At 42.9% G+C, this 10,075-nt stretch overlaps 1 long non-coding RNA gene across 1 annotated transcript; it reads right to left on the bottom strand.

Moving 5' to 3' along the window:
• Positions 1-427: 427 nt before the first annotated feature.
• Positions 428-3,544, bottom strand: LOC141798700 (uncharacterized). The gene is made up of 3 exons (XR_012599185.1): positions 3,459-3,544; positions 1,492-1,523; positions 428-526 (listed from the first exon to the last, which is right to left on the bottom strand). It is a non-coding gene; the product is annotated as an uncharacterized LOC141798700 (long non-coding RNA).
• Between the last annotated feature and the right edge of the window lie 6,531 nt (positions 3,545-10,075).

The following is a 10,075-nucleotide window of genomic DNA, read 5'->3' as shown; positions in this document are numbered from 1 at the left end:
AGAGACAAAAGCGTGGCTCCCGTGCTCCGAGAGACGGCCCTGATAACCGCAGCACAGGCCGGTCAATAAAACCAATCATCTCTAATCTTCTTATGGGGGACTAAACAGTTCCCCTAGATACTCCACAATGCCCACTAGACACAATGTGCAACCCACACTGTACCAATATACAGATGGTAGCAACAGGGAGGGAAACAATATCTGGACCGTAACCTCAGTGCACGGCATCATCAACCTTATCTCCTCCTGTGTAATTATTCCCTAAACATACAAAGTCTTTCAAATGCAGAATAGAGTTTATGAGATTTATTAAAGAGCCATGTTTAATATTGGCAGGAGCATGATGAAGGTTTTATTTCTTTAAAAAGTGCTTGAAGCAAACTAAAGAGGTGAGTAAAACTGAGACTTGATAACCATGAGTTACCCTGCTTTCCACATCCTCTCACATTGCTGCACTGGGTTACTCTGATGAGCGAGGATGGAAAGAAACACGCTCATCTCCAGGACTCCACTCTGCTCTTTCCCCCTAAAAACACAACAGAGATGATTAAAGGTCAGCATCGTTGTCTTTTAGCATTTCACTTCCACCGCCCCACCCAAGCGCAACCCTCTGATTTCCTCTGCTCCAGCCATTTTTTTCCTTGCTGTGACCTACATTAAACTACACAAATAAACACTTTATTAAATGATATAAAATTGTTGTTGCTTTCGTCACACTCCCCTGGTTTTCCAAAACACTCCAGCCTGTCAGGAGAGACTAGCATACAGCTGTATGCAAAACCTCCCTGATGCTCCAACGCCCCAAAAAAACCCTCTCGACTGGGGCCTACCCAATCTGCAGAGAAGTATGGGGGATGGGAGAGGTCATGGGGTTGAAGCTATATGGTTGGTGCAGCTTAATCACATCCAATTCATTTTTTAAAGAAGATGTATGTGACGTCGTAAATCAAGCAGAGCAGAAAATTTATGTCAGTCGAGGAAAATGTCAGAGTTTTATACCACAACAAACAAAAATGTTCTCATAAAAAACCTTTTTGTTAATTTTCTGCACATGCCTGACAAGATTTTGCACTTTTCTTTCACTTCACTGTCTTCCTCCATCTTCCTCTCCCTGTGTCTCTTCCTCCCTTAATGATGTTTGGCTGAGGTGCGGGTTAATTGCGGGGTTAACTGATGGCGTCGGGGAGCAGTGTGCGGCGAGCATGAGACGAAAGCCACGTCTAGTCATACTGTGTGGATGAGGAAAGCTGTGCATGAGTTTGATGAAATTTCTTGCAGGTTTGTGTGTGTGTGTCTATGTGTGTGTGACGGAGCCAGGAAGGAGAAAGAAGGGGGACTTGTGTGTCATTGTGCTCCTCCACATGCACTCATAAAAACAGCATCAGCTGGGCATGAATGAGCATCAGTAAGAGCAACGCTTTGAAGGGAGGTTAAACGTGCGCCTTTGTTTTCATGTGAACGGCTGACATGCAGGATTTGTGTAAAACTCACCTCAGCTGTGGTGTCACCTCTGCTCTCTGTCTCTGTGGAATAGAGAGAAGAAAAAACAGTCTTTGCTGCCAACGTGTTAAACTCATTGGAATTTGACTTGTTTTGCAGAAGTACAGTAATGAATAACTATGGAGGCTGCTTATTCAGTGTCCTCTGACTGCACACACTGGAGAACATGACTGAGGAGCAGATCCTGTAATGTACAGACTAATGATAACAGGAATAAAACACTTCCCTCACTCTGTGAGCGTTCACTTTTACAGGTGAGGTTAGCACCACTTATACACCAGTCTGTGTCACTCTTTACATGATAAGATGTGCAAGTAACATCACTCCAGCTCAATCATACAGCAAGAATCAACCCTCCAGGTAATATTGATCAGTCAACACTCATTCTAAGATGCATATTTAAATATGTAAACACAACAAACAGGTAAGGTTAAGTCCAAAGGGGATCATGTATTCAGAAACCTCTTGAAATAATAAATCTGGAGGAAAAAGAGGAGATAATGATGCCTCTCTACTGTCTGTGTCACAAGCAGATCAATGCAAACAGCTCATGACATTTATCAGACAGATTCAAGGACCTCCACGTTAGCACTGACACTCACCTCGCTGCTCAAGTAGCTCAACATTATTGATATGGAGTCCACAAAGCAAAGGACAACTGTTATTCAGTCACCTATCAACACCAACACCAACAAGCGAGGGGGATTGTGCGTGTGAAATAATTATTTCAAAAAATGTGCTTCTGTGTGTTTGTCTGTGTGTACAAGCCGTGGTTGAGACACACACAAGTGACGGTTCATCTCTTCATCTCTTGACCATGTCAGATCAATTTTTCTTGTGGTCAAGTGATGAACGGTAACAGTTGGGATCGCCGGGTCTTTTTACTCTTTGTGGCCAAAATTGACCCGACGGAGACTGTAACAATGTGAAGCCATGTAACACACAAACACTTTGCTTTTTTGCATTTCATAAATTTATGTCTGTGCATAAAAAAAGCTGGCCGTAATGAGTAGAAAATAAATTTAAATTAAAAACTGGAATTAAAAAAAGAATGTCTAAACTAAATAAAAGAAATATAATTATAATTTCAAATAGTGAATGAAAACTGATTTAAATTAATCTTTAAAAAAATAATAATTTGTTTTCCATAAATACTGTGATAAGACTGACATATCTATACATCAGAGAAAGCAAAGCCTTATTTTTATAGGCTGTTTTTAGCTGATATCCTCCTTTGAAGCAGGTGTGTTATTAGTTTAAGTTATAGGACGAGAGCATAACTCCTCTATATTTTAAAATTACATTTTAATTTAGGAAAACAGTTAAAAATGAGTGGAAAACTATTTTAAAATTAAAAAAAATATTATTTGATTTCATATTTCTTCATGGGTGCAATCTTACCTGTGCCCACGTGGACCACATTATCTTAACTGTAGCTCTAGAAAAACAAAATCAGTCCTGAGAGCAGGTGTAACACTAAGTATCCAAAGTACAGTAAAGTTTTCCACAACATCCAACTTCTCCACCCCTCTGCCTACGTGTGCACAGGAGCTGTTGATAGCAAAGTTTAATGTAGGCTGACTATTTGTGATATCTGGCCATATATTACCATTCCTCCTTGGAGGGGCCCCTTGCATTCAAATCAGCGGCCGGCTGCCTGATCGTAGAGGACAGCTTACTAGGCCCCTTGAATTGTTCACCGGGAACAATGGATTCCTTTGTCAACGTGTTTCTCTTTCTCTCCCTGGACAATACTGGAGGGTCCTTCTGGCTCTCTGCACTTAAGAAATGTTTGCAAAATTACACCTCTTTATATGCCTCTCCAAACAAGTAGCACTGCCAGTATAAAAGTGTGGGAGGTTTTAGGGAGAAAATGCACCGAAGGTTCGTTTATTTTCTCTTTGATAAACTTTGGCCAGTGTTTCAGAGGAAATTTCCTGTGTCTAAGAATAGCTTACCAACATGTTTGTGTTTTTTTTTCCTCCTCGAGCCCGTCACTTATTGGAAATATTGGCGTCTTCATGGTTTTGAACACAACTGAAAATTAAGAAAATGAGCACATGTTAGGTAAAGATGTTTTATAATAAAGAATAAAAAACAAACATTGAAAAACAGTGCCTTAAAAATTAATATCAAAGTAGAATAAGCAACTATAAGTTTTAAAATTCAAAATTAACCTTTTATTACCGTCAGAACACCCTGATCACCAAATGAAGGCGATTTATTTACTCCCTTAGTTTTGTTGGAGGTGGAATATGTTATTATCTAAAAAGTGTATCTGCAGAACGAACTGATAGTTCAGAGCTGCAGCGGGCCGCAGCGCTGACCTCTCCTCCCCTCCTCCTTCTCCTCCTCATGAATAGGCCCATAAGCAGAAGCCCAGCTGTGCCTATTCGGGCCTTCAACAGCATTTCGGAAATCGGTATGATTTCCCTGGGAAAGTTGCAATGTCTCCAACACGGTCCTCTTCTCCGTTTACAAGGAGTGTATTGCAGTTATTATCACTTTGACTCAGTTTTTTTAAAATTCTATAATATTATATAATATTATGAATTATTAAAACAAACTGTTGCAACATTAGTGGTGGACTTTGAGTTGGCTGGTGTGATCAGTTATGAATCATAAATTCGGAAAGTTGCATTTACGCACAGACATGACGCACGGAGTCAAACAGGTTCAGAAAACATAACAGGTGCACAGAGCAGCATCACTCTCACAAAACAGATTCAGAATGTATTTTTCTAACAGTCGTTTAAATTCTTCTTGGTACTTTCTGAGGCCATGTCTTAAAGTTTTTTGCATTTTGGATCATAAATGCTGCATATTGTGCAATATTTAAATGCGCACTTGTCTTCCACATTCTTACATTTGGACTGATTTTACAAAAAACAACAGATGGGTGGGTTAATTTTGTATCAAACGGGTAGGAGTGCTGAAAAAACACAAGAGAAAACGCGTGGTTCAACAACCTGCTTCTTTATGTGCAGCGTCTCCATATTTTGCGCAGCTTTTTGCGCCAACTTTGCGCGATTGTGGCGCGTTTTTTGGCTTGCTGGACAGAATATAAACACTGCTGCATCGCCTTATCTGTACCTATAAGTGGAGAAAGCTGCACCTGCTTTTCTAAATACCGCACGTATTTATTTTGAACTCCTTATTGTTGACGACTCCGCAGGAAACTCCACCGCGGCACGTTCTCTAATGTAATTCAAACGCACAGGAATATTTTCCCAGCGTACCTCAAAAGTCCAGGGGCCGCAGCCCGCACAACTGGGGCCGGCTCTCCTCTCTCTTTTGTTGGGGCTATTGTGGGGGGCTGCGTGTTGGGATTGGGGGGGTGTAATGAGGGGGCTGCGACCCCCCGATGGGGGTGCATTTGCTGTCCAAAGACCGTTAGACAGTGGCTGAATGAATGGGGCCTGAATGTCATTGTAATGCACAGGGACAACTCCCCCTTCATTCAGCTTAAGATGTGGAGGCCGCTCAGCTCTGCACGGGGAGAGATGTGGGGAGAAAAAGCTGCTGTGATTCAATTCACGATCCGGAATCTCTCTTTGCTTCCTCGTGCATGTGGAGGAGAGACGGGGGCTGTTTTACACTCAGTGTTGCAGGCGTTACCGCTGCTGCGTTTGCGTGTGTTATCTGCACACATGAAGGCCTGCGGTTGCAACAAAATGGAGAGGGGATGCAATGGAGCCTCAGTATGGTGCATGGAAGAATCATCGAAAACGCTGAACAAAGGATTGTGACTCCAAGCCCGCGTGGATTTATCAGTATAGGCGCAGTGTGGACAGAGGACGCTCCCGCTCCTGCTGGCTGGGTTATTACATTTTCCTCTTTTTGGCATCAGGGAACCTGTAAGCCTAACGATGACTTGCATTAGTGAGTTGACCTGCGTTAATGTAAATGCAGGATGCTCGTTTTTGAGATGTAGATTGCGACGGGGGCTGGGGTGAGACAAAGGCACGCATGGTAAAATAGTTAATAATTGCATTTGTTTGAAAAAAAGAGCACATTTGCGATTGTATAGCCTCAGTTATGGAGAGGGGAAAAAAGAGAAGCGGTTTCATCCTAAACAGTGCTGACGGGTCCTCCTCTCCTTCTCTTTGTTCAGCCAACAGTGGGAGGTAGACACAAGCTACGGAAGGAGGGAGAAACATTTGAAAACCCAATGACATTTTCTTCCGGGACAGAAATCAGTGTATTCTACAGGGCTTCATTAAAACGCCGCTGAAACGTAAAAATAAACCTACGTGTATTTGTAGTAGGCTACTGGTATCAGGGCTATTGTGGTGAGATAAAAGTATGAGGTTAAATGGCACAATTTGATAATGAGCGCACACTGCAGGCCTTGATGCGGGTCAACGAGCTGAACAAAATACAAATCATAAATAAATGGGTCCACGCGTCTAGGTCCACTTTTTAGTCAAAACAAGATTAATTTTTACTGAAATTAATCTTGAAACAGGTCGTGGTCATTTTAACCTTGACATGAAGCAAAACTAAAATATTTTGTCAGTTTTCAAAAAAAAAAAAAAAAAAAAAAAAGAGGGTTGCTTTTTGAAGAGCTGGTGGGTATCATTTTTCTGATGTAGGTCAACAACCACACGTCTGTAACGTTTTTAGTCCACAGTCAAAGCTCAGAAGAGGACTATTATTTTTTAATTTAATCTATTTTTTTTAAAAAAAAAACTGACAATCACTTTGAAGTCTGTAAAACAACCGAGTAAACTATACCCAACCTGCAAATGTGCCTTGTTGACCCATCTTCTATGTGCACCACTTATAAACGGCTGTCTGATTTTCATCCAAAGTTTTCGCGCAAAATAGTTGATGTTACACGCTGCAGCATCGTGTGGAAGCACAGGCTGCAGGCCTCAGCAGAGCCACCGTTATCTCAGTCTATGGGATGCATATAAAACGTTAGAGGAAGAAAGTCCAGAGTGGATATGTCATCAAACTATACGGAACAAAACTGCACATTGGCACGTGCAGGAAAGCGTTTTAAGATGCTAATCTGAAAAACCTGAGTTCACTTTGAGAAGCAGAATTTACCCTCCTATTGGCTGCCATCACATCTTAAAATGTAGTGATGTGGATATAAAGGCCAAAAAGGTCGTGTGAATTGTTTTAGACATGTGCAGAACTTAATTTACGCCTTTCAGACTCTTAAAATGTCAAACAGTGAAGCTAACTGTTGAAGCTATCCACCTTCTTACAGCAGGCCTGAAGGTTGTGTTGTGGCTCTGGTGAGAAGACATGCACCTGCTAGGAGGGGGAAAATCCGTCAAGGTGCTGCTATTGGATGTACAGTGTGTTGTTTTGGTTTTTCATTACACCATGGCTAACTGTCAAGCGGCTAGGACTACTTTCAGCAAAGCGCTAACTGTACGTCTGCTCCGATGTATGCATGTATGACGCGCTGCAGAAAGTCAGACCGGTGGTTTCAAGGACATTTGGGGCTGATGAGGATTTGGTTTTAATGGGGGGAGGTGAGGAAGAGAGAAGAGGGAGGGGGGTTTGGGCCCCGGGCCATGACGTCATTGTGCGCCCATGTAATCCTCTTGCGCCGAAGCCCAATCAGCAGAGACTCGCAATTGTCTAGGATGGGAAGAGAGGGGCGCTCTAATCCGGGAGACAGTGGATCACACAGCCCGGGAGAGAGAGAGCGAGCAAGAGAGGGGGGGCGGGGGGGCATGCATCCACGGCTGGATTGTGCCTGAAATGGGTCAGATTAAAAAGACACGAAGCAAAAGGAACCGGCTGACTCTTGGTGGAGAGGGGACCTTTTCTGAAGACGAAGAAGCCGTGATTTCACCCTAAAAACGAGTGAATTAGCCTTCCGTCTGCACCAGCTGTAGGGATATGCTAGAGAGCTCCGTGGCGCATAGGAGAACCGCTTCCCTCCAATTATACAGTAGCCTTATGTAAAGTAGCCATCTGTAGTTTCTGTGCTGCATGAGAAGAGAGAGGAAGCATCGCGCGTTTTGTCCGAGGGCGTTGATCGTGGACGAGTCGGGGAACTGCATTCAAGCCAAGTTAAATGGAGAATACAGCACTTCGCAGTGGAATGTATGACTTCAAACAAATAGCCGTGTGACGTGCTGCCATCGTTGCTTTCTTCTGATTTCTACTGTTGTCTTTGTGCTTTTGGGTAGGCTGTTACTGTAAACTGAGAGGGTTTTGGAGAAAGGACAAAGCGAGAGCTTGTGTTGCCTCTGCTGTCATTCTGTGCGGGGTAACCTGCCAGGAGCTGCGTAAAGACGCACAGGAATAGAATAGAGAAGTGTTTGTAATTGTAAATGTTTGGAGGTGCGAGCTTTTGCTTTACATCCTTTGACTGTGGCTACTGTGCTGACTCGGTTTGAAGCCGAGCTGTGGCGCAGTGATATCAATATTTCTATGCGTGGAATCCAAAGAGGCGCAGGGTAGGAATGTGGCCGCGCGCGTTATTGCTGCTGTAGGCTATAAATCGGCTTTAGATTTTGAGTGTCTGCGTGTGCGTGTGACTGTGTGTGGATGACTGTTGCAAAATCGGCTTTAGATGTGTGCATGTGTGTGATTGTGTTCGTGCGTGTACGGCCGAGCGCGCGCACGGAAACGGGAGCTGTACTTAAATCGCAGTCATGCAGTCTTGCATCCTCCTTGGCGGCAGCTGCTGGAGGTTTGAGCGCGTGGGAGTCAGTCAGGGTGAGAGGCTCCTGGCTTGGCTTCATTGTGCATCCATCAGCAGGGTGAGAGGGAGACTTTCTTGAAGGGGTTGTCACTCTGCGTGTTCACAGCGGACCTTGATTTAATGTCCATACAATTAAGGCACGCGGTGAATGCCAAGAGAGGAATCTGCCTAGCATCATGCTTCACATTTTTTGATCTCCTCATTGTTTCATCAGGTCGCGTGCCTCAGATTTTACTGCTTTGACCCTAAATGTGACTGAAACAGGCCCTGGCTGAAGCTGGCTGCTGTACTGTCACTCAACTGTGCATGGTTGTGTGAGTGTGCGCGCGAGTGTGTGTGTGGGTGCGCACGCGCAGGGATGTGAACGCATGCCGTGTGCCTGTGTAACGCTTTGACAGCGCAATGCGTACTTTAATTTGCAATTACAGCACGAAATGTTGTTACTGCGAAACTGTTAAAACATTTATTTAAGAATCCAAAATGATGGCTTCAAACCCACCACTGGATGATGGTTCAAATTACTGTTTTTGTTTGGCTTCTCTAAAATACTGTTCAATGCCTGGCGCACAAAACGACGCAGGAAACAATTGGACTTTCGCCAAGTGAGGTCAATGCCTTATCTCCAAGTATAACCAAAAATATCCCCAGGAATAATGAAAATTGATGCTTTTATTTGCTAAATCTACTCCTAGCGAAGGACCTGGAGGGAGGCTTGCTTCCTTTCAGGGTGCATTGTTATCCCTTCAAACCAAAACCTCGTTTATTGACAGGAAATATGTCAATCATTTTAAAAACGGAGGTACTGACCGTTATAAACGTGTAAAACTGTCGATTTTTTAAATATAATTGTTGACTGAACTTGGAAACAGTTCAAAGCAGCTTCTGATGCAAGGGCCGTACAGCCTGTCTACACCTTAAAAAAGCCAAAAGGTGTGTCAGATGATGGGATCATTCACCGCTGTCGGTGCATTCATGCTGTATTTTTCATCTACGGGAGCTTTTGTGGATGCCTTTTTATGACGTGACTGTCCAAATATGACAGTCCAACGGTTTTCACAAAATGTTCCAGAGGCTCTTTGGACTGCTGTCTCAGATTCATTTCAAATAAGTCTGTAATGAATTATTTCACAAGCAGAAGTAGGCCAACAGTTCCAGCCCACCACACCTTCAGTGTGTGTGTGTGTGTGTGTGTGTGTGTGTGTGTGTGTGTGTGTGTGTGTGTGTCAGAGCTCAGGCCTACAGCAGAGGCTGGGCTGCCTAAAGGGACACAAACTGACGGCGGCTGCAGTGTTTAGTCTGATGGAGTCAACGTATAGAGATTGAAATGATTCAATGCCACCTACAGGCTTCTTTATGACAACGCATGGCTGGAACTGGAGCTCAGTGAAGGCCACGAGACTACAAACTTAGCCTTTGTAATTCAGTGAACCACAAACTGTTTTTATAAACCAGACATTAAAGGCATCATTAATGTACTTAAATCCTGACAAGTTATGTATGATTTAAAATGCAAACTTAAGGTCTTCAACATATCGATGAATATTAAGACGTTTGATTTAAAGGAAGAATACTATAATCAAACAAACCTCAAATAAGGGATTTTAAATAAACTTAGCTTGTACACTGACATGCAGGTTTAAATATGATATTTTTAAATGCAAATAATTTAAAACAGCCTTCAGCTTTTATCTAAAATGATTTAAAAACTAAAAAAAGCAGCTTTTTTTTAATTTCCCAAGTCTTTAGAGAGGAACCTTACACTGTGTTCTCATCCTGTTTCAGCGTGTTTGATGGATTCTTTGAAATGTTACTGAAAATAAAGCCTGTGTTGCACTGAGTTTTCCTGCTTTTTCTTGTGATTTTTTTTTCATGTAGAAATGCGCATTGCACTTGTGTCGA

This window comes from Halichoeres trimaculatus, unplaced genomic scaffold, assembly GCF_033239565.1.
Source record: "Halichoeres trimaculatus isolate MK-OKI-2021-1 unplaced genomic scaffold, fHalTri1.1 fHalTri1_scaffold_11, whole genome shotgun sequence".
In the NCBI taxonomy this organism is placed as follows: domain Eukaryota; kingdom Metazoa; phylum Chordata; class Actinopteri; order Labriformes; family Labridae; genus Halichoeres; species Halichoeres trimaculatus.
The sequence above is the reverse complement of the archived record's forward strand: the minus strand, read 5'-3'. Positions and strand labels throughout refer to the sequence as shown.